Here is a 25542-nt window from a genome sequence, read left to right on the forward strand (position 1 = left end):
TTCTTAAGATTTATTCATTTATTTGAAAGTCAGAGTTACACTGAGAAAGGAGAGGCAGAGAGGTCTTCCATATGCTGGTTCACTCTCCATTGGCTGCAATGGCCAGAACTGCACCAATCCAAAGCCAGGAGTCAGGAGCTTCTTCTTGGTCTCCCATTTGGGTGCAGGTCTACAAGGACTTGGGCTCCAAGGACTTCTACTGCTTTCCCAGGCCATAGCAGAGAGCTGGATCAGAAATGGAGCAGCTGGGACATGAACCGGCACCCATATGGGATGCCAGCACTGCTGGCAGTGGCCTTACCCTCTTTGCCACAGCATTGGCCTTGACAGTTTCTGTATTAAAGTCTATTTTCTCTGGCTTGGCACCCACACAACTGAGCATACTCCAAGTAGGGCTCTGGTGACTCACTGCTGGCAGACCCTTGGGCTGAGGCCAGACACTCTTCATCCCTTCCACCTCTGACATGCTGTTGGCTTAGTCTGTGTATGTGTGGTAATACCATGCCTGCTCCACTGTAAGCCATAGTGCCTTGCACCAGGAAGGATGCCACTGTGGTAATTTTCCTTCATGATTGGAAGATCCTGGACATGGATGGGCAGAAGCCTTTGCAGGTAGCACAAGTTCACATGCCAGATGTATCAGCCTGCATGTACCCATTGTGCCTGTTGCATTAAATATAAACATGGCTATGCCTTTTTGGTTTGATAATATTGGACTTTCACCAGACTCACCGGAGGATGAATCTAGAATTAAACAAGCAACAGAAAATGTAAAGGCTTTGATAGATCAAGAGGTGACGAGTAGCATTGCTTCTAACAGAATTATTTTGGGAGGATTTCCTCAGGGAGGAGCTTTATATACTGCTCTTACCACATAGCAGAAACTGGTGGTGTCACTGCACTCAGTTGCTGGCTTCCACTTCGGGCTTCATTTCCACAGGGTCCTATCAGTGGTGCTAATAGAGATGTTTCTATTCTCCAGTGCCATGGAGATTGCAACTCTTTAGTTCCACTCATGTTTGGTTCTCTTACTGTGGAAAAACTAAAGACATTGCTAAATCTGGCCAGTGTAACCTTTAAGGCCTATGAAGGCATGAGTTACAGTTCCTGTCAGCAGGAAATGATGGATGTCAAGCAATTCATTGGTAAAATCCTACCTCCAATTGATTGAGTCATTAAGAGGACTGTGTAGAAGTACACCAGTATCACTGACTCTGATAATTTTTAGACAAGGCCATGGTCAAAGTGGAAGTTCTCTCCTCCCTTCAGAGAAAGGTACCTCCTTCTTTGATGACCCATTCTTTCCACTGTACTCAAACAGTATTTTTCACTTTATGTTTCTGTGTGGGAGCAAACTGTTGAAATCTTTACTTAATGTATGCTAAACTGATCTTCTGTACATAAAGAGAATCGAAAATGAATCTTGATGTGAATGGAAGGGGAGAGGGAGTGGGAAAGGGGAGGGTTGCGGGTGGGAGGGACGTTATGGGGGGGGGAAGCCATTGTAATCCATAAGCTGTACTTTGGAAATTTATATTCATTAAATAAAAGTTTTAAAAAAAAGAAGTACACCAGTATCATTGTTATACAGTATAATCCTTTTCCTGTGCTCAGCCTTGAAACTTCTGTTTGCAGTGTTAAAATGTTTCACAATTAAACACCTATGACACTGACTAAATAACGTCTCCTCATAGGAAACTTGTGATATATCAGTTTCTACACGTGTATTTGTAAAATATGATCCAAAATACCTGTTATTAATATAGGTGAAGCAGCTAGCTTCTTTTTCTTAACTGGAATTTAGAAAAATAATTAAGCATTTCAGTCAGATTTTTTATTATATTATTTGAAATTTAACAGTATGCTTAAGAAAAATTTATGTAGGTATGAATGAACAGTTAAGAAATGAGATTTTTGCATGGTGTGACTTAGTCTATAAATTTGTTCCAAAGTTGCTTAGTCACCATGCACTCTTTGGTGTTTTTATATATGCTCTCATGTGTAATGATTGTAATGCATAAGAGGGAGAAGGTATTACATTATTCCTAATAGTGGGGATAATGCTTTTAAGTGTCAGTAAAGAGTAATATTCTTCTCTTCAAGTAATGGCCCTTTTATTTTGGGGAACAGACTTTTCCCTGGGTATCAAGAAAAAAATGTTCTTGCCTGATTGTCCTTCATCGCAGACCAAATACTGCTTTCCTGCCATAGAATGTGTGTCAGTAATGCTGTAATTTGACATTCTGAATCATAGATATATGGTATTGAAAATCTATTTGCACTTTAAGAGAAAGAAACTATTACTTAAAACTTTCTGTATAATATTTCAAGTAGCTGTACATTAATCTAAACTTGGACCCATTCAGTGATTAGAATCTTCAATCCAGGTAATAAGTCATTCTGTGTTTTTATTTTTCTGTATATAATTAAAAGAATAATTAGATCACATTCTAGTGTGTTCTGAAATAATTAAGACCAATCTTAAAAACTAATTTCTGGGGGCTGGTGCTGTGGCGCTGTGGGTTGATGCCCTGTCCTGAGGCACTGGCATCCCATATGGGTGCTGGTTCAAAACCCAGCTGCTCCACTTCCCATCCAGCTCTCTGCTGTGGCCTGGGATAGAGGTAAGAATATGGCCCAAGTCCTTGGACCCCTGCACCCACCTGGGAGACTTGGAGGAGGTTCCTGGATCCTGGTTTTGGATCAGCACAGCTCCAGCCCATGCGGTCAGGTGGGGCATGAACCATCAGATGGAAGACCTTTCTCTCTCTCTGTGACTCTCTCTCTGTGTAACTCTGACTTTCAAATAAATGAATAAATCTTTAAAAACAAACTAATTTCTGAGATGATTTCATCTCCTGGTAGTATAGATTCTCTTTTCTGTACATTTGTTTCAAACCAGCTACTGTAGGAAATAAACATTCCATTAGAAAAATGTTTTTTGTTTGGGCCGGTGCCATGGCTCACTTGGCTAGTCCTCCACCTACAGCACCAGCATCCCATATGGGCACTGGGTTCTAGTCCCAGTTGCTCCTCTTCCAGTCCAGCTCTCTGCTGTGGCCCAGGAGGGCAGTGGAGGATGGCCCAAGTGCCTGGGCCCCTGCACCTGCATGGGAGACCAGGAGGAAGCACCTGGCTCCTGGCTTCAGATCGGCCCAGCAATGACTGTAGCAGCTATTTGGGGGTAAACCAATGGAAGGAAGACCTTTCTCTCTGTCTCTCTCTTTCTCACTGTCTATAACTCTACCTCTCAAAAAAAAAAGTGTTTTTTTATGCCAGTGAACTTAAGTTTTCATTTAGCAAAATGAGTTTTAACGATTAGCTTTCTGTTCTGACATAAAAATAGTGATCATTCAACTATAAATAGTCAGAATTCCCAGATTACTGGAATAATTTTTGAAAACAAGTTTATGGATAATAAACATTAATCAGAACTATGTACTGTGGTCTAGTTACCACAGTTTAATATGTAGCAAAAATGGATGCTTAATATTTCTGAAGTGTTTTAATTTTTCTGCTGTATTCCAACAGACCAAACAATGTTAAGAATGCATCTTTATAAATGGGTGCTAATTGGTAATGCAAATAATTTAATACAGTATTCTAGCCTGACAGTTTTGTTTTTCTTTGAGGACTTGGACTATGTCTCTCTGTTCTACCCTCTTCTGTAGAGTTTTTGATGAGAAATCTGTCAAAATAGAGCTCTTTTAAAGATAATCTGGCATTTCTGCTTGTACTTTTTAGCATCTTTTCCTTGTGTTTTACATTTGAAAGTTTGAATATTCTATATTGTGATTAAGACCTTTGCCAATCATGTCTATCTGGGATTCTATGTGCTTCCTGTACTTGAATGTTCATATCTTTGTCCAAATTTCAGAAATTTTCTTCTATTATTTCACAGTAAGTTTTCTAAGTTACTTTGTTTTTCCATTCCTTCGGGAATGTCTAAGACATGTGTAGTTTGGCCTTGATGGTATCTCATAGACTAAACACTATTTTCATTTTTCTGAATTTATTTTCTTTTTTTGTCAGACTATGATATTTCTTTTTTTTAAAGATTTATTTATGTATTTGAAAGTCAAAGTTACATAGAGAGAGGAGAGGCAGAGAGAGAGAGAGAGAGAGAGGTCTTCCATCTGAGAGTTCACTCCCCAGTTGGACATAATGGCCAGAACTGTGCCAATCCAAAGTCAGTAGCCAGGAGCTTCTTCTGGTTCTCCCACATGGGTGCAATGACCCAAGGACTTGGGCCATCTTCTGCTGCTGTCCCAGGCCATAGTGGAGAGCTGGATTGGAAGTGGAACAGCCAGGACTTGAGCCAGGACCCATATGGGATGCTGGTGCTTCAGGCCGGGGCATTAACCCACTGAGCCACAGCTCTGGCCCCAAGACTGTGATATTTCAAAACCTTAGTCTCTCACCATGGATATTCTTTCTTTGGCACCACTGAGAATGGTGTTCAGGCTTTTCACTGTATTTTTTACTTGACGTATTGAATTCTTCATTTCTTAATATTTCAATTTGGTTATTCTTTAATATTTCTATTTCTTGGATGAATTTCTAATCTGTGGCATGCATCAGTTTCTTTAACTCATGTAATTGTTTTTCTGTATTTTTGAGTAATCTTACAATAAGTCTTTTGAATGCCTTTTCAGGCATTTTGTCAAGATCCTCATCTTCACAGTCCAATATTGAAGTATTATTGTGTTCTCTTTGGTGTTTCATATTGTCTTCCTTGTTAATATATCTCATATTTATGATTTTTACACATCTGGAGAAGCACTTGTGGATATCTCCTTTGAAGTCTTTGTTATTAGGAATGTGCCCCTAAGAATAGGGAGATGCCTGCACCTTCAGTGGATATCTAGAGGTGTGTGCTGAGTGGGATCTGGAAGCTCTGGTCAGCATTTGTGTGTGAGGTCAAAGTCCAGGGTAACACCCAAAATATGCATGGTAGCTCTCCTCTGTATTCAGCAGAAGAGAGTGGATGATCCCCCTGGTTGTTGTGGTCACTGCCTCCACCCTTCTCTGTGCCAAGATGAACTTCTCTGTGCCTGCACCCTGCCCCCAACTCACTCAGGTGCATAAACTGCACAAAAATCTGTCCACTATGTAGCCTGAACATGGAGTCCTCCTGGCTTATAGCATAAGACCTCCATTCCCAGTCACAGAGTGTAGGGTTCCTGCAGTCAGACTGTAGGGTATCCACTCTCTGCCCTTGGAGCCTTTCTACCCAGAGACCTATTCTCTCCCTGACCTTGGGATAGGGCAGGAAGGCAACATACTCTCCATTCCCTGAGCTAAATGGGTGCCCTGCCCCCACCAGCTCCTCTTTCTGGACTCAAAGTCAGTGGAGATTGTAGATTTCTCTCTGTGATAAAAACCCCAGACATTCACTAGCTGTGGCAGCCTCTACTCCCATTACTATGAGAAGGTGGCACTTTCCCCCCTGGTGGGGGAAGGGGCAATGTGCCCTCCATTCACAAAGTTAAGTGGACACTGTCCCTGGATAACTCACCTCACCAGAATGAGAGTCAGCAGGGACCACAAATCTCGTCTCCAGACAGGATCATCAATGATGCACAGGCTTGTACAGAATCCTCTCAACTTACTCTGGGAAGATGGCCTCACTGCCAGATAAGGCCTGCAGGAGCTGCAGCCATAGGAGTAGCTGGTGGTGTCCCCTGAGCTGCTGTGTGTCGGTGCAATCCTTGCTGCTCCACAGAGTGTCTCTTCTTACTGTATGCATTTTATTTCTATTTCTTACTTTACTGCATTGGCTAGGACTTTCAGTAACATGTTGAAAATTGGTTGTGAAGACACACGCTTATTTTATTCCTCATTTTAGTGGAAAAACTTGGGGCTTTCTATCATTCTCTATAATGTGAGCTGAGAGGTCTGTGTAAATGTACTGTATCAACCTGAGGACATCCTGGGCTGGAGGCTCTTACTTAATTTTTGATCCATTTGTTTCATCACTCATGGTGTTAGACTTTGTCAGGATTTTCTGTATTCATCAAATTGATAAAATTGTGCTTTTCTTTTTTTCCATTGATTTAGGAAATTAAATTGCCACCAGTTTGACCTGCCTTAAATATCTGGAACTAATTCCATACATTTATCAAACATCACTCTTATAATACTTTATTGAATTTTATGAAAAATTTTAAAATATGTGCATCTATGTATAAGAAAGACACTGGCCTTTAAATTATTTTCCTGTACCCTTTCTGTATGGTTTGGATAGGGGAGCATTTCTTCAAGTTCTATCTTCCAGAAAACTTCATAAATAATTACAGCAATTTTTTCTTAGATGTTACATAGAATTTCTCAGCAAACCCATCAGGGCCTGGTGCTTTCTGTTTTAGGAGATTGTTACTGAATTAATTTATCTTTAAATTTTGTTTATATTTATTTTTTATCTATTTATGTGAAAATCATAAAGAGAGGTCTCTTCTCTTGCAGTTCAATTCACCAAATGACCACAACAGCTGAAACTCAGGAAGCCTGCAGTTTGGAGACATAAACACAACCCAGGTCTCTCCATATTAGTATAATCCAGATCTTTGATGTGAGTGATAGAGACACAGAAATTTTAGACATTGGCTTTTACCTACCAGTGTGCATGTCAGTAGAGAGTCTGAATTGGGAGTGGAGCTGTTACTTGAACCAAGGTAGTCCACTGTTGGTTGCAGGCATATCAAGCAGCAACTGCTGTGAAAACATCTTTTAACTGAATTTCTTTAATAGATATAGAAACTTTTAGGATATTTATTTCTTCTGATGCAAGTTGAGGCAGATTGTGTATTTTAGCTGGTCCATTTCTTCTAGATTAAAACTCCAATATTTTTGCAAGGGCAATTTGAAAGCCATGAATTCAGCATTTTATATGATTTCAGTGAGGAGATTGGTCAATGTTATTTCATTATTTCACCAGGTAACAGTTTTATTTGACTCCTATGTTCATATTTGTACTAATAGGTAGCCTAATTACTGGCTTGTCACCTTGAATTTGTTTAGTCTTGGTTTTTCAGCTTTTCTATAGTAGGCCTGACTATATGTCAAGTTTTCCATAAACACTATTAGCTTTGAAGGTCTTGACCTCCAACATTTTATTTCCCTTAACATCAAACCAGGGCTATTTAACATACTTTTTTTGTAGAGTGGTCTAAAATAAGCATTATTGTAGTGTGTGGTTCTTACTTATAAAGTACAGCCTTTAGGTATTTCACTTACATGCCTGTGAAGTTAATAATATGTCAACAAGGTCTTACTTGGGTTAGAACTTAGATACCCTCCAAACCAAATAATCTGAAATATATTTTTACACTCCCACCTCAGGATCAGTTACTCTCTGGTGAACCTCATATAGTTTCACTTCATTGATGCTCAAATTATCTCATGCTCAAGGGCTTGTGGGGACTTTACATATCCAGCTCTCAAGTTTTCATCTGTTCAGTTATATTCATTCCAGTTTCTTCTTTGGAAAGTTCTTGCTGTCCTCAGATATGGTAACTACTGCATCTCAATAGCAACAGGTATTGACTGGAATCCAGCTCATTGTATTGTTGAAAAGTCATTTTTCCCAGCAGGAACCCATATAGCTGTACTGACTGCTTGTCAAATTTTCTTTTCTTGGTGATCTCAATGTTTTATTGCCTGTTGTTTGCCTTACATCTTCTCACAAACTTTCCTCAATGCTTTTTGTTGTGTTTTTTAGTGTCAAGAGATTTTAACCAGGTATTGAAAGTAAAATCACCTTATTTCATTTCTACATTCATGTTTTTTGTCCACTGAGAATATTTCCTGATATTTCATATGAGAAAAATGCATTTTAGTAACTCCTTTTGATACAATGTTAAATTTTGAAAGTCTGTCACATTTTCAGATTTATTTGAAAGGCAGAACAACAGAGAGAAGGGAGAGGTGAAGAGATTTTACTTCTACTGGCTCACTGCTCAAACAGCCACAACATGCATGTGTGGGCCAGGCTGAAGCCAGGAGCCAGAAACTACATCCTGGTCTCCTACATGGGTGGCAGAGGCCAAGTATATGGGTCATCTTCCACTGCTTTCTCAAGCACAATAGCAAGACACTATATTGGAAGCAGAACAATCAGAACTTGAAGAGGCATTCCAGTGCAGGATACTGCTGCCACAAACAGGGCTTAACCTGCTGTGGCACAATGCCAGACCTTCTTTTAAAATTAAGATTCAGTTAAGTGGAAGCCAAAGTAAGAGAGAGCAAGCTATCACTTTTATTAGTTTTTCCTAAATAGTTGCTTATCACAGAATAATAAAACAACATTTCTATTACTTATTTTTCTATTTTTATATTTTATATAACTCACAAAATAATGATTGTATAAAAACTGACACCAAGTTAGCAAAGCATACGATTTCCAAAAATGTCCTGAGTTTTTGGTACATTCAGTTTCCAAAGGATGCCCTCAACTCAATAGTTAAAATGCAGACATTATGCGGTATTTCATTACCTTTGGTAAAAAATATCCTCATTAGTCTGTCTCCTCACAGTATTAACTCTGGGATCCACTTGATGCACAATCTGCTAGTACTAGAATGTCAGAAAAGTTTAAGCCTGGAATGACAAGAGGCAGATATTGTCAAGAAGCAGTGTCAGCCTTGGGCCACACTGCTACATTAGTGTCATATGTCTACACAGATGGGCAAGCTGAGAGCTCAGGGGCCTCCATCCTGGTGTCTACAGAGGCTCTCATTTGGGCAAGAAGCAAATTTTGGGGGGTAAAATGGAAACAAAGGCCATCTCTAAGGAACCCAAGTTGCTGTGCTGTGGTGTGGTTGGACTAGTGACACCAACAAAAGAGCCAGTGTGGGTGCCGGTGCTGTGGCATAGCAGGTAAGGCTACTGCCTGCAGTGCTGGCATCCCATATGGGCTCTGGTTTGAGTCCTGGATGCTTCACTTCCAATCCAGCTCTCTGCTATGGCCTGGGAAAGCAGTAGAAGATGGCCCAAGTCCTTGGACCCCTGCATCCATGTTGGAGGGCTCTGGAAGAAGCTTCTGGCTCCTGGCTTTGGAAGAGCACAACTCTGTCCATTGTGGCCAATTGGGGAGTGGAGGTAAACCCTGCTGAAACACCCATACAGGCCCTAACTACGGCCATTAACAAACAACACAAAGAAGTCTAATGACCCTCCAGTTTGTTGGGGATGCCAGGAAATAGGACACCTACAGTGAAATTGCCCAAATGCTGACAGATAGGGCAAGCCCAAAATGCTGTGTCCCAGATGTAAAAAAAGCTTCAATTGGACACCTAGAAGAAGTCCGTATTCTACACCAAAAATTTCATGTCAGCAAGCAACATAAAATTGCTTTTCCCAGAGCTAAAAATGAGCCAATGCAAACACCTAGTGCACTCTTGCAAGAATTGTGCACCCGTTGCCCTATTAGGCCCACTGCAACAAGCAGGAGTGAACACGCGAGGCCTTGCTCCTCATAAGCTCTGGCAAGTGGACATCACACACATTAACTCCTTTGGCAAACTTAAGTTTGCCCATGTGGTGGTAGATACTTATTCAAAGGCTGTATTTGCAACAGCCCAATCTGGAGAAAAGGCTAGTAATGTGATAAAGGCAGTTAAATCAGCCATGCTGGTCCTTGGTGTCTCCTGGACCATAAAGACTGACAATGGGCCAGCATATACATCACAAGAATTTAATTCCTTCCTGAAATACTGGGACATACAGTCTGCCAGAGGTATCCCATACAACCCACAGGGACAGGCAATCATTGAAAGAACTCATAGGATGATTAAAGATCTCTTACAAAGACAGAAAAACAATCATATGCCCCCAGACCCACAGCTTGCTTTGACTGAGGTCCTTTTCACTATCAATTTTCTTACTTTTGATTCCCAAGCGAAGAGCCCAGCTTACAAACACTGGGGATCCTTTCCATCCCAGACCCCAGCCCCTATGGTTAGGTGGAAAGACCCCCTGACAGGAGAATGGGAAGGACCACACCTTCTGCTAACCAGGGGTTGAGGATATGCTTGTGTCTTTCCAGAGAATGCAGGACAGCCCATTTGGGTACCAGCCAGAAACATCAAGCCTGCAACTGACAGCCAACCAGAACCAGCTGAACAAGACTGAGAATCTGCCTTGTTAGCAGACATACCTGCCCTATCATCCTACCCTGAGAAATTGCCCATAGCCATCTGTTACTATTTTATACGCCACTAGCTCTGGTCAGCCACTTGAATGGCCCACAGCCTGCATGTGGTCATGCCATTCCTGATAACAATTGTTCCTCATTCCTAACCCTATCTGAGCAAGCACTCTTGTGGTCTCTCATTTTGAGTGCTGGTTAGTCAATGATGGGAAAGATCCCCTGGGGGACAACCTAAGACAGACACAGCTGTGTATGGAGACCACCTGGAAATGGGGTCAACAATGGTATGGCCAAGAATCATGCCTCCAGTTGCTCAATAATAAATGAAAAGGGGGAAATGTGGTGGAATGAGAAGGTGAGAAGGTCATGAGCAGGTGAGAAGGTCATGCCAAGATGGCCACTGACAACAGAAACTGCCTGGCAACAGGCCATGATTGGATGGCTTTGGAAACCACATGACAACAGAGATGGACTTACAACAGGCCATGATTGGATGGTTTCAGAAACTGCCTGGCAACAGAGCCTGACTGGCAACAAGCTGTGATTGGATGGCTTTGGAAACTGCCTGGCAACAGGCTGTGATTGGTTAGGGCATAGACTGCCCCTTGACTGGATTGGATGCCTTGGCTATATAAGCAGCTGTAGCAACTGAAATAAACGAGTCTGCAAGCTGCTTGCCTCAGGCCTGCTTTCATCCAACTCCCAGGGTCTATGTGGTGACCCTGTGCCTCTTTCCTCCACCATGCTCCTCCTTTTAGAAACGAATCCACAGCAACAGCAGATGGAAGACCTTTCTGTCTCTCTGCCTTTCCTCCTCTTTGTGTGTAACTCTGACTTTCAAATAAATAAATTAATTAAAAAAATAAAAGATCCAGGGTATCCCCACTCTCTGGTTTCTTATTGCTGCTGATGTGATGCCCCTCCTGAAAACTTGAAAGGGAGGTTTGGGGCCAATGCCCAAAAGGTAGGGGGACATTAGCACTTGTGAAACTAAACAGGACTTTATTCCCTGTAATATGTTTGTTATGTAGACAACACATGAAATGAAGCAGGATTTGAACGCTTAGTGCATTCATGACTATCTTCATACATTCTTCAAAACTTACTGGGCCTGGCACCATTATACAGTAGGTTAATTCTCTGCCTGTGGCACTGGCATCCCATGTGGGCACTGGTTCCAGTCCTAGCTGCTCTTCTTCCAATCCAGCTCTCTGCTGTGGCCTGGGGGAGCAGTGCAGGATGGCAAAAGTACTTGGGCCCTGCACCCGCAAAGAGACCAGGAAGAAGCACCTGGCTCCTGGCTTCAGTTTGGCATAGCTCTGGCACAGCTCCAGCCATTGTGGCCATTTGGGGATTGAACCAATGGAAGGAAGACCTTTCTCTCTGTCTCTTCCTCTCACTGTCTTTAACTCTTTCAAAAGTTACTAACAGAAAAGGATGAATACTATCACATACTGTGACTTAGTGTTTTACTCAATGTCAAGTTGTGTGCTACTTCTTTAATCCTCAAGATAACAAGGCAAAGACAAAAGGAAAAAAATAGTGAAAACCAAAGAACTAGATGAGTCAAGGATGGGGGTTGCCAACAAATTTCTGGAACACAGTAAATTTTGAAAAAATGAAGTATTTTATACTTTTGCTGCTTCATGTGAAATACACATACACACACCACCAGCATCATGACCACTGTCACCACCACCCCTCACTGGAGCTGCCTGTGTGTTGGAGAATTGAGGACATCATACAGGCAGGACACAGGAGCTGCAGGCATTGTCTGACAGTAAGGAGGCCATGAGACAGCTCTCAGAGCAGACCCATCTCTCTTTACTGAACATAGCTGTGGGATTGGGGGAGCAGAAGCCCTGTACAAGGAAAGTGTTGAAGAAATCACCAAAATAGTTTGCAAAAGTTTACCATGATCTAAGTTACAGAGAGATGGTCTTAATTTCTATAAACTGTTGGTTTTGTCTAATGTGAGTAGTCAGGAAATTTTAAAAAAAATGATTTATCAATGGATTATGCTGCAGAAGTTCAGGGTCACAGTCTACCTGTGAGAACAGGATAGTTTTCTCATGGCTTGGAATCCTGTCAGATGCATTCAAGTCACTAGAACATATTCCACAGGATGCCTCACTGGTAGGGCTACTTGGAGAGAGCTGTAGCTGTCTTTGGGTAGGGCCCATGCATGTGTGTTGGTGCACAAGTGTGCATTCATGTGTTAAGGAGGCCAATGTAGTGAGGAGAGTCTCCCAGGTGCTCCAGTCCCTTCTTCCCAGGCACACAAAAAGGTGAAATCACTATCCATGCAGGTCTGGTTCATCTCACTTAAGTTTTCGACTAACAACAAATGTGTGTATATGTATGTGTGTGTTTTTGTGTGGTTGACAGTGTGAGTGTCTCCTTGTGCATTTCAAAATCCCTATAACTTAGGCTTGAAGCTTCAACAAAATAACCGGCAATGGTGTTTACAATAACCACACATTGCTCAAAATCCAGGCTCACAGAAGAAAAACACCTACTGTGTGTAGGCAGAATTATGACATACAGCCCCTAGAATACAGTGCATATCAGGGATATGAAGAAAACTCACAGGCTAGTTCTAGTACTTCTGCATTTTAAAAGTTATTTTATCTGAAATGCAGAGTTACAGATAGAAGCAGTGAAAAAGGGAGAGAGAGAGAGAGAGAGAGAGAGATAGAGAGAGAGATCCTCCAGCCACTGATTCTGTCTCCAAATGGCCAAAATGGCTGGGCTGGACCAGGTCAAAGCCAGAAGCCAGGAGCTTTATCTGGGTCTCTAATGTGGGTGGCAGGGGCCCAAATACTTGGACTGTCCTCCACTACTTTTCCAAGGAGATGGATTGGAAATGAAGCAGTCAGGACTTGAACTGGCACTCATATGGGTTGCTGTTATGGCACGTGACATCTTAACCAGTTATGCCACAATGCCAGGCCTTAGTATTTGCAATTTAATACTGTAAACTATTAAGCCATGAAGTTAGTAAATCTGTAGCCTCCCACAAGGGTTTTAGGACTACACTCTGTGGATCAGTTAATGTCCCAGGCATCTGGGACTCCTTACTAAGTTAGGGTTTCACTGTTTCCTCTCCCTCTTAGGCCAGGCATGTGGCCCCCAGGGCAGGTTGGGCAAAACTATTGTTTTTCCAGACTTGGCCTGATGGGGAAGTTTCCTGTTCCAACTCCTGAAGAGCAAGCTGCCAGCCAGGCACAGTGTGGCTTTCCCAATCAGTAAGGAGGGAAGAGACACATGCTCGAAAATAAGAAATGGGGTAGGGGTGGGCCAACAGGGCCTAAACATTTTTTTTAACTTTTATTTAATGAATATAGATTTCCAAAGTACAGCTTATGGACTACATTGGCTTCCCCCCCCCCCCGATGACTTCCCTCCCACCTGTAACCCTCCCCTTTCCCACTCTCTCTCCCCTTCCATTCATATCATGATTCATTTTCAATTTTCTATATATACAGAAGATCAGTTTAGTATACATTAAGTAAAGATTTCAACATTTGCACCCACATAGAAACACAAAGTGAAAAATACTGTTTGAGTACTCGTTATAGCATTAAATCTCAATGTACAGCACATTAAGGACAGAGATCCTACATGAGGAGTAAGTGCACAGTGACTCCTGTTGTTGACTTAAACATTCCTGAGCAGACCGTGGAAAGAACACAGGAGCCTTTCTGAAACCACCTATATCCTTCCAATGTCAGGTCTCCCAGTGGGCCCTAGCTCACGCCTGGCCCTGGGGAACAAGGATGCATTGCTGCCTGGAGGAGTTAACACTTGAGTCTGGGGAAGTCAGTACACAGCTCCCAGAGCTTGATTTTGTACAAATACATACAGAGAGATTAAACAGTTCTCAGTGAGCCCAGAGAGGCTCAACCCTTAAATCAAACAAGAATCAAATGCCCATAGACATTCCTTTCCAAGGAAATATGTCTGCCCCTCCAACCAGCACCATGTATGGGGAGAGAATGGGGGTCATGAGAGACACAATTCACATCCATCTACATTCATGTTAGCATCAGCATTAGCCAGTGTTCTCTGGAGTGTGCATAACATTCTAACCCAGATGGCACTGGAAGACAGACTAGGACGCGTGCAACCTTCCTGGGCACTACAGCAGAGAGGCAACTCAGACACGACATCCTCCCTACTGCTGTGCAAGGGGGCAGCTTGACCCTTCTCAACCCAGTAGGAAAAGACAAATCTCTTAAGCCACCTGGAGCCATCATGTGTGAACATGGCACTTCTGAATGTTCCATAAATCATAAATCATGAAACATATTTTTTTTAAAAATCTCAGTAACTGAAGTCATCTTATGGTACTTCATCTCAAGTATTTAAAATTTTGTTTTCTAAATAAATTGTACCCTTAAACCTCAGGAATTTGTTTTCAAAAATTAATTTCATTTTAATTAAAACATAGGTAAAATGGAGCATGCAAAATGTGGGCAGAAGAACAAGACAATTGCTGATTTGCATTTTGAACTGCCAGGGGTGGGCAGGACACAGCCAGGAAGAGAGGACCCCATTCCTCTTGCCCCTCAATCCCACAGTTCAACTCCCCCCAACCTCAGCTGCACCATCAGGGAACACAGGCAAGAAGTCAGAATCACAAGACACCAAATTCAAGATTTGTTTTCTGTACTCCGTAGGTGTTTACATCTGCAAATGCAGGGAGCCATGCTCCAGAATACAAGGTACCAGTGTGTGGACATCATACACTCTAGAACAGTGCTCAACCCTAACAGCAACCACTGCTCAGCCTAACATCTCCTAAATCAGGAAGTAGATGGGTTCAGTGCCACTCACTGGCCCCTATGCTACTTCAATCCTGCTTCTGGGGCTTGCTGATGAGAGTGGGAGTGGCTGTTCCTGGGGTTTGCCATCAGGAGCTCATTGGTGCAGAGCAGGTTCCAGAGAGTGGATTCTTTGTTTCCAGGAGCTTGTGTGAGATGCCATACAAAGAAGCAGCAGTCAAATTGTGTCTTTGTTGGGCTCCTCCTTGTCTGACCTCTCCAAGCCCAAGCTCATGCTGGGCTGTGCTCCCTTGCTGCAGTGGGGTGAGCTGTTCTCCAGGTTCCTCCTGCCAGCCACCTCCTCCCATGCAGCTGCCCACTACTGCTGGCTTCTCCTGTCAGCTGGAATACTGGAGGGCAGTCCAGGGCAGCATCTTCAGCCTCCGTCTTCACCTTCATGGTGTTATTGCTTAGAACTTTCACATCTTCACTAAGTTCAGTTGAGTCCATCTTCTACTCCATTGGGACGCCAAGTTCTGGGGTTTGCAGGGAGGATGCGGGTCAGCAGTGGAGCCTGCACGTAGGGCCTGTCTGAGGCCCCTGAGTATTTTCCCCATTGGGGGTCCATGAACTGCACTAGTGCACAACGTGGCAGGACTTTTGAGTGTCACTTCCCCACAAGGACACAGGAGCTCCTCACTGCAGTACAACCACATGTCTGCTGCCCTTGGCCTAGTGGGGCACATGCGGGACCATGGTGGGGGCTCACTGTGGGGGCCAGGGCAGATACCACTCCACAGGCCTGGTGTGGGCCTGCATTCATGAGAAGGTGGGGGCTGCAGCTGTGCACGCAGGGCATATGGGGTGGCACCCTGTGCTCCCTGGAAGTCACTTCTGGAAAATGTGGCTTCTCAGACTTGGGAGTGTGGCCCCAAGTGATGTAGGCAGGCACATGGGTTAAAATTGATTAGATTTGTGAGCTGGAAGACCATGCCTCACCACACCCCTGTGTGACCTCATGCCCTACCTGGCCACACCTGTGCACACAATGGCCAGTCAGGTTAATTAACCATTCCCCTTTGAAAATAGTTTAAAAGCCTGGTACATGGTGTGTCCAACCTTTCCTATTCCTTGGCATCTTGCCAGTACAGGGCCTGTGTGGCCCTGAACCTCCAGGGTGCATTGCCTTTGGGCCACCTTCCCCATGCTTCCTGGCCCAGATGCTCTTACATGTGTCTGGTTCCTGGTACTTGGTATGAGCCCAGATTTACCTCTCTTCTTTAGGCAGGGCCCTCACTCTCCTATGCATCTTTCACACTGAATCACTGAATACAAGTTTAAAATGCACCAGGCTGCCTCATTCATTTATGCCAGTATTCAGAATTCTTCTCTAAATATTAGGCAAGAACCCTCATGGGCTTATTAATATTGGGAATTTATCAATAAGCATTCAGTGATATTGTATGGCACTCCAAATTCTGGTTACATAAGGACCTCCTTTTCTTCCTCTGGTCCTCCCCCTCCTCCCCCTGCTCCTCCTTTCCCCTCCTCTCACCTCACCACCTCCTACACATCCTCCTACACCTCCTCCTACACCTCCTCCTCTGCCTCAGTTTTTTGCCTTTGCTAGAAACATGTTGCTTTTTTTATTTTTTCCATGCATATTTGAATCAATATATACATCTTATTTTGTTCCTTTATGCACTAGTGTCACACTGTGTGAACATTATTACAGAGCCATTTCTCATTGCTCTTCTTTTTTGCAGGGATTTTTTTTTTTTTTTACTATTTTCAGCTTGAGTGTTCTAAACATGCCTATAATAATTTTCTGCAGAAAATAAAATATTCAGGGATTTTTAAATTAATAATTTATAATTTATAAATCATAAATAAATTTTATAAAAATGCACCTTCCATATTTACATATTTAAAATTAATGTGGAGTAAAAAAGTTTTTATATTAAGCCAATATTCAAAAACATGATATTTTCCCCTTTTACAATGATACATATGTATAAGCTTCTAACATTTTATCTTATTTAAAATTGTTTTTAGTAAAAATGGGATCTTCTATTCCATCATATCTTGTAATTGGTGTATGTTGAAAAGCACAAAGACTATTGTGATTTGGATATTGATTTTATAAACTGATTCATTAAGTTATCTTGCTAATTTTAGCTTTTCCAAGATTCTTTTAATTTTTTTCTATAACCAAATAATTTTCAATAAAATACTTTCTTCTTCTTCTGAAGTTATCATGATTCTAACTTGATTTTTTCTTCCCTATTTCCATGGTTAATAACCTAATAACAATGAAAACGGTAGCATCTATGTCCAACTCCTAAGTGCAATACACTTCTGTTTCAAAATTCTTAGTGTATCAATGCCATTATAAAGATAACTTATTTCAGAATACTTTACATTTATAAAGCAAAAATTACAAAATAACCACACAGTTCCCATATATCCCACTCTCAGAATCCTTACTGCTAACATCTTATACTAGTACGATATATTTGTCACAATCAATGAGCCACTCATAGATTTCTCTATTTTTATCTCACTAGTGATAGTCTGTCACAATTAGTGAACCATGCCAGTTTTGCCAATTGTTTACCCAACTCCCTCTATCCAACCCACCACTTTCAGATTCTAACACTAACAGTTATTTGTTGAGATTGAGGGATTTTGGGGGTCCTACATCTGAGAAAGATTTTGTTAACACATAATCTGCCTCTAATTATCGATGCCAACAAAATATCTGATGTTCTTTATTTGAGATTGAGTCTGCATTCTCTTCCTCTGACTCTAAGCTACTATGTGAGTGCCTTGACATGAGATTCCACTATAAATGATGTCATGCCAGTTTCTAGACCTGGCCTTCAATGCAATGCAGCTCTAGGCCTTACTGAAATCAGTAGAACTACTCTATTATGGGCAATGCCTGGAGAAACCAAGAGAGGAAAGTGTGCCCAGCTGATTCCTAGCACCCTAGCCTCCTCAATGACAACACACCAGTTATGTGTATAAATTGTCTTAAACATTCTAGATCAGCTGATACCCAACATGAGTATCCCAGCATGATCTCAATCAATGTCATGAGAAATGGACATATTTGCCAATGAATTAGTGCCTGTATTTTTGACTGACAAGATCGTGAGATAATAAAATATACACTGTACTCTATTGAATACTGTACAGCAGTCAAAAAAAAACAAAACCCCGTCATTTGCAAAAAGATGGAGGAATTTGGAAAACATCATGTTGAGTGAATTAAGCCAGTCGCAAAGGGACAAATATCATAGGTTCTCCCTGATTGGCGACAACTAACTGAGCACCAAAGGGGAAACTTATTGAAGTAAAATGGACACTGTGAGAAACAGTGACTTGATCAGCTCTTGTCCTGACGTTTGATGTACAATGTAATACTTTATCCATTTTAGTATTTTTTTTGTTCTAGTACCATTGGTTGAACTCTGTAATTAACACACAATTGTTCTTAGGTGTTTAAATTTTAACTGAAACGTGATCCCTGTTAGGAATTTGGAAAACATTATGTTGAGTGAAATAAGCCAATCCCAAAGGGACAAATACCACTTGTTCTCCTTGATAGGTGACAACTAACTGAGCACCAAAAAGGAAACCTGTTAAAGTGAAATGAACACTATGAGAAACGGTGACTTGATCAGCCCTCACCCTGACTGTTGATGAGCAGCTTAATATGTTATCCCTCTTAGTATTTTTTGTTTGTTCTACTTAATACTTTTAGTTGAATACTGTAATCAATACACAATTCTTCTTAACTGCTGAAACTTAACTGAAAAGTGATCGCTGTTAAATATAAGAGTGGGAATAAGAGAGGGAAGAAATGTGCAATTCAGGACATACTCAAGCTGACTTGCCTGAAACGGTGGAGTTAGAAACATACCAGGGGATTCCAATTCAATCCCATCAAGGTGGCATGTACCAATGCCATCTCACTAGTCCCAGTGATCAATTTCTGTTCACAATTGATCATTATAGGACTAAGAACCAAAGGGATCACATAAACAAGAATAGTGTCTGCAAATACTAGCTGATAGAATCAAAAAGGGAGAGAATGATCCAACATGGGAAGTGAGATACACAGTAGACCCATAGAATGGCAAATGTCCTAACAGCACTCTGGCCTCATAATCAGCCCTTAAGGCATGCAGATCCGGCTGAAATGCCCATGAGAGTATTTCAGGCATGGAAAGCCAAGACACTCTGGGAGAAAAAAAAAAAAAACCTAAATGAAAGATCTCTGCGAGTGAGATCCCAGTGGAAAGAACGGGTCGTCAAAGAAGGAGGTACCTTTCTCTGAAGGGAGGAGAGATCTTCCACTTTGACCATGGCCTTGTCTAAATATGATCAGAGTCAGTGAACTCAGGGGGCTTCCATAGCCTTGGCAGCTCATGACAAGAGCCTAGGGTGATTACTGATGCCATAAACAAGAGTGTCAATTTGTTAAGTCAACAACAGGAGTCACTGTGCACTTACTCCTCATGTAGGATCTTTGTCCTTAGTGTGCTGTACATTGAGATTTAATGCTATAACTAGTACTCAAACAGTATTTTTCACTTTATGTTTCTGTGTGGGAGCAAACTGTTGAAATCTTTACTTAATGTATGCTAAGCTGATCTTCTATATATAAAGATAATCAAAAATGAATCTTGATGTGAATGGAAGGGGAGAGGGAGTGGATAAGGGGAGGGTTGTGGGTTGGAGGGACGTTATGGTGGGGAAGCCATTGTAATCAATATTCTGTACTTTGGAAATTTATATTCATTAATAAAAGTTAAAACACACACACACACACACACACAAAAGAACCTAAATGTCTCCCACCGAAGCTGGGCGGCACCAGCTGGCATGAACAGAGAAATCAAAAAAAAAAAAAACTCAAATAACCTATATAATCTATGGATGAAAAAATCACAAAGAAAATTATAATTTATGTTGGACAAAACTAAAATACAAAATTACAATCACATTTCTGGTAGATACATGGAGGCCAGAATGTCTTTACAACTCTAACATCTGAGGTGGAAATTACTGCCCTTTGAATGTAGCCTGGCCTTTGCCTACTGAGTCAACACAGCTTGGCATGTTTAAAACACTGAAAAAGATATCTACAGAGCTTTTCATCCCACAGTAGCAGAACACACATTCTTTTCACCAGTGCATGGAACTTTCTCTAGCATAGACCATATGCTACACTGTACTGAAACCCTACCATGAATCTTCTATGGCCACAGTGGAATTAACCTGGAAATCAACAATTCAAGAATCTCTAGGACATATGCAGACAAATGGAGACTGAACAACATGCTCCTGAATGAACAGTAGGTCATAGAAGAAATCTAAATATTTCTGGAAAGAAACAGTACAATACATCATACCAAAATTACATCATACAAAAAAGGAAGTGCTGAGAGGGACATTTATAGCAATGGGTACCTCCATAAGAAATTGAAAGACACCAAATAAGTGAGCTGTCAATGCATCTCAAGGACCTAGAAAAAAAAAAAACCAAAGTAGTAGAAGAAAAAAATACTTAATATTAGAGAAGAAATACACAAAAACAAAAATACAAAATATCATGAAATGAGGAGCTGCTTTATTTGAAAAAATACATAAAATTAATACACTACTGGCCCAACTAAGAATAATGAAGGAAAATATCCACATCAATAAAATTAGAAATGAAAAAGGAAATATAATAATAGATACCATAGAAATAAAAAAGAATCATCAGGAAATACTACAAAGAGCTATATGCCAATAAATTGGGAAACCCTGAAGAAATGCATAGATTTCTGTACACATATAATCTAACATAATTGAGTATGACGACAGAAAAACTAACAGACCAATAACCAAGACAGAAACCGAAGCAGTAATTAAACTCTCCCAATATAGAAAATCCCAGGACTGGATGGTTTCACTACTCAATTCTACAAGATATTTAAAGAAGAATTAATTCCATTCTTCTCAAGCTATTCAAAACAACTGAAAGAAAGGAAAACCTCCCAAACTCCTATGAAGCCAGCATAATCTTAATTCCTAAACCAGCAAAAGAAACAACAGAGAAAGAACACTATATACTAATATCCCTGCCGAACATAGATGCAAAAATCCCCAACAAAAAATTAGCTAATTGAGCAACACATCATAAAGATCATTCACCCAGACCAACTGGGGTTTATCTTTTATATGTAGGGATGTTTCAACATTCCCAAATGAATAAATGTGATACATCATATTAACAAACTGAAAAACAAAAACCATGTGGTTATCTCAATGGATGAAGAGAAAGCATTTGATAAAATACAACATCCTTTCATGACTAAAACTTTAAACAAATTGGGTATAGAAGGAACATTCTTCAACACAATCAAGACAATTTATGACAAACCCATAGCCAGATCCTACTGAATGGGGAAATGCTGTAAGCATTCCCCCTAAGATCCAGAACCATACAAAGATCCCCACTCTCACCATTGTTACTTAATATAGAAGTTTCAGCAGTCTATCAAATTTGGGTTCAATGTCAGCAAACTGGGCTTGCTTTCTGGAAAAATTCTAAGTACACCTTTACTTACCTTGGCACCCCAGTCTTTATTAATATATACAAGTCACACATCTCCCAGCTCATTTTGGATTATCAACATACCACACGTAACCTGTTCCATTGCCTGGATAACAACCATGGCTTTCCTCCGGCCAATCATTTTGTAGTTGCCCAGCTTCTCGTTACAGTGGTGGATCAGGTCGTCCATGCTGCTCATCAGCAACCCAGCGGTTTCACAGCTGGCTGGCTGTGAACTTGCCTGTGCAGTGCAGGGCGCACATCTCGTCGCATATCTTGTCCAGGAAGTCATCCACTACCCAGATGCCACGCTTGTTCATGCAAGGCAGTGCGGAACTGGCTTCATCTGCCCTTTGGGCTGCAGACCACAGCTATGGCTCAGTCCCTCGCAGGGCGTGTTTCTAGGCGGGTACTGGTTCGCTTGCTCCTGATACGGCGATGGGCGGCTCAGCAGTTCCTCCTTCCCTGGCTCCACCTCTGCCACTGCCGGCCCTGGAGGCCAGGGTTCTTGTTTATGGCAGGGTGGGCCATGGACTTGGCCTTTGCCTTGGCCGCATCTCCTGCAGCCGGCCCGAATCCCTGGAGGCAGTGGAGGTGCTGTAGGGACTAGGGATGAGCAGCTCCTTTCCTGGCCTATTGGGCTCTGGCCCCACGGCCCTGGGCCGTGGTGTGGTGGGAAAGGCCAGGGTGCTGGTGCGGGCCTTCCCCGTGGCCAGAGGCGCCCTCCCTGCCCTGGCACAGGAGCTCCTGCTCCTTCCAGTTCTGGCGCTGGTGCGGCCGCAGCACAGCAGGCTCTCCATCTCCCCACAGGGCTCACAGTACCGCTGGTCCCGCTTGCTCTGGCCCTGCCCCCCAGGCCCGCCACTGTCATTGCCCATGGTGGAGGCATTGGTGGTCCAGTAGGAGAGGTGGGGGCTGGACTGCCTAGTTCGGGGCCAGGGAGCAGAGAGCGGCAGAGAATGTTTCTGCGCCATGCACTCGCTGCCCCTCTATTCAAGCAGGCCGGCGCCAACGTCCTCAGCCAGGCCACTTTCTCATCCTTGGGGACAGCCCCGCAGCGCCAGCGGCTGCTTCGGTGCCTCATCACGCAAGGGTTGAGGGTGTATGGCCTGCGTGGGACCAAGATCTCCGCTCTGGGCGCGCTAGACCATCAGCCTTCCAGGCCGCCGCCTCTCCATCCCGGGTGGCCTGGCCCAGCTTGTGCAGTAGCGCAGGGCGTGCAGGCGCTACTTCCTCTGCGCGCTCTCCAGACACCACTGCCCGGTGGCGACCAGGGCAGGGGCTCGAGAGGGCAGAGGAGGGGGAGCAAGGGCCCAGGGCAGCGCTGAGGGGGCGGTGACCGTGCACACGATTGGCCTACTTGGATCTCCTGCACTCTGCGGGAGGTGGCCTCGGCGGAGCCCTTGGGTGACATTCTGCGTCGGAGTGGGCCGGGGACATCAAGAGGCTGTCGCACTGCCACCACCCTCTGTGGTCTGTGAGTGGGCACCCCGCAGACAGATTGGGGAGCCTAGAGAGGAGGGGGCAGAGGCAGGCTGTGCACATACCTGCTGAGAGAGGGTGCTGGCCTGGGGAGGGTCACAGAATGGCAGACTCATAATCCTTGCTGCTTGTCCTTTAGGCCGACTCGGGTTGTGCTAGGCGCACTCCTAGACATTGAATTGCAAGGTGTCCATTGAGAAGGAAATGGAAATTCATAGAAGTAAAGCAACTTGCCCAAGGTCATGCTGAACTGGGATCCAGGAATCAGCTTTGTTAGATTCCAAGGCTATTTTTCCCATTACACCATGCAGCTTCTGCTTGAAGAAAGTTAATTAAACACAGAGTCTCAGAGCAGGCATTTGGTCTAATAGTTAAGACACCTCTGTCCCACACCTGAGTGCCTAGGTTTGAAGCCCAGCTCCAGCTCCAGACTCTAGCTTCCAGCTAATGCAGACCCTGGGAGGCAGTGGTCATAGCCCAGGTAATTGGATTCCTGCCATGCACGTAGGAGACTTGGATTGTGTTGTTGGCTCTTGGTCTTTCACTTTTAGAAGTTACATATTCTGCCTCCAGGAGTGTGCATCCATGACATGTGTAGATTCGCTTCTGCTTTCAGGCATAGTACAAGGAAGGTGTGGCACCTTGTGGACGTGAGGGCTCCCCATTCATTTTTTAAAAATATTTATTTATTTGAAAAAAGTTACACAGAAAGAGAAGGAGAGGCAGAGAGAGAGAGAGAGGTCTTCCATCCACTGGTCCACTCCCCAACTGGTCACAAAGGCTGGAGTTGAACCAATCTGAAGCCAGGAGCCAGGAGCTTCCTCTGGATCTCCCACGTGGGTGCATGGGCCCAAGGATTTAGACCATCCTCCACTGCCCCCCCCAGGCCGTAGCAGAGAGCTGGATCAGAAGTGGAGCAGCCGAGTCTCGAACCAGCACCCATATGGGATGCTGGCACAGCAGGCAGGGGCATCATCCACCATGCCACAGCACTGCCCCCCCATTCAATTTTAACACATGAGTGCTCAGGGACTTGTGAATTATGTTTGCAATTACCACCTAGTAATTATCCATTAGCTGCTAAAAATAAACTCAATAAGTTGCCAATATTCTGTGAATTTAGCACATTATTACTGATGCACTTTGTTGGCTTTGAACAAACTAATGTGACATATATGCCAATTTAACATTTTCTCACAAGTTTAGTAATAGTCATATCTACTTCACCAAATTTGTAAAATAATTACAAGAATTATAAGCATATGCCTGCAGTGCCAGTCTCCCATATGGGCACCAGTTCGAGTACTGGCGTCTCCACTTCCAATCCAGCTCCTTGCTAATGCACCTGGAAAAGCAATAGAAGACAGCCAAAGTGCATGGGTCCCTGTACCCACATGGGAGATCCAGAAGAAGCTCCAGGTTCCTGGTTTTGGATTGGCCCAGCCCTGGCAATGGTGGCCATTTGGGGAGTGAACCAGTGGAAGGATAATCTCTCTCTCTCTCTTTCTCTCTCTCTCTCTCTCTCTCTCTCTCTCTCTTTTCTCTGCCTCTGCTTCTCTGGAACTTTATCTTAAAAGTAAATAAATAAATCTTTAAAAAAATCTAGCCATGATTTTAAAAATGTCATTATGTAAAACTGGCAGTGGGGTCGGCACTGTGATGCAGTGGGTTAAAGCCCTAGCCTGAAGCATGGGCATCCCATATGGGCATCAGTTATAGTCCTGGCTGCTCCTCTTCCAATCCAGCTCTGCTGTGGCCTGCAAAAGAAGCTAGAAGATGGCCCAAGTCCTTGGGCCCCTGCACCCACGTGGGAAGCCGGGAAGAGGCTCCTGGCTCCTGGCTTTAGATTGATGCAGCTCTGGCCGTTGTGGACATCTGGGGAGTGAACCAGCAGATGGAAGACCTCTCTCTCTATCTCTACCTCTCTGTAATTCTTCCAAACAAATAAAATAAATCTTTAAAATAAAACTGTCAAGGAATTGAAAAATCCATACTGAACCACTCTGCAGTTACTTTAGTAGATAATGCTTGAAGATAAAAGGAAGCATTAAACCTGTTCCTATAATAACAGATTGATACTCTCTCAGTACTTATATTCCCTACTTGTCATATAATCATAATTTCAAACAGATTAACATTAATTCAAATTTATAAAATAATTAGGACAACATCCCTCTTGTAAACTGGTCTGTATTCCTGTAAAGAATAGTTTTAGTTTTGTTTCTCATACTATGATGCATGTGTTTTCTGAACGATGAACGATGGAATCACATGTACTCTTATATAATTACGTGTGTTCTCATTTTCCTATTTCTTTTCCATTTTAATATTTTCTAATATTCAACTTCATTGGTTACTATGTTGACTTTATCTGAATGCAACATTTAGACATTTATATTTTTGTATGCACACACAGGAGTTTGTAAGTGTGTGTGTGCATATGAGAGACAGCATAGAAAATAATATTATGAGGAATCCTAACCCTCATTTCAAGCATTAAGCCCTCTGAACCTGGCTTCTTTGAAGCAGAG

General features: G+C 42.7%; 2 pseudogenes; one reads left to right on the plus strand and one right to left on the minus strand.

The window, feature by feature from the left end:
* Window positions 1-486: 486 nt before the first annotated feature.
* LOC149122886 (acyl-protein thioesterase 1-like) lies at window positions 487-1171 on the plus strand (annotated as a pseudogene).
* Window positions 1172-21447: 20276 nt separating this feature from the next.
* Window positions 21448-22503, minus strand: LOC149122887 (egl nine homolog 1 pseudogene; annotated as a pseudogene).
* Window positions 22504-25542: the final 3039 nt, after the last annotated feature.

The sequence above is a fragment of the Oryctolagus cuniculus genome, chromosome 13 (assembly GCF_051225735.1).
Source record: "Oryctolagus cuniculus isolate XC-2025 breed Fujian yellow rabbit chromosome 13, ASM5122573v1, whole genome shotgun sequence".
Lineage (NCBI taxonomy): Eukaryota > Metazoa > Chordata > Mammalia > Lagomorpha > Leporidae > Oryctolagus > Oryctolagus cuniculus.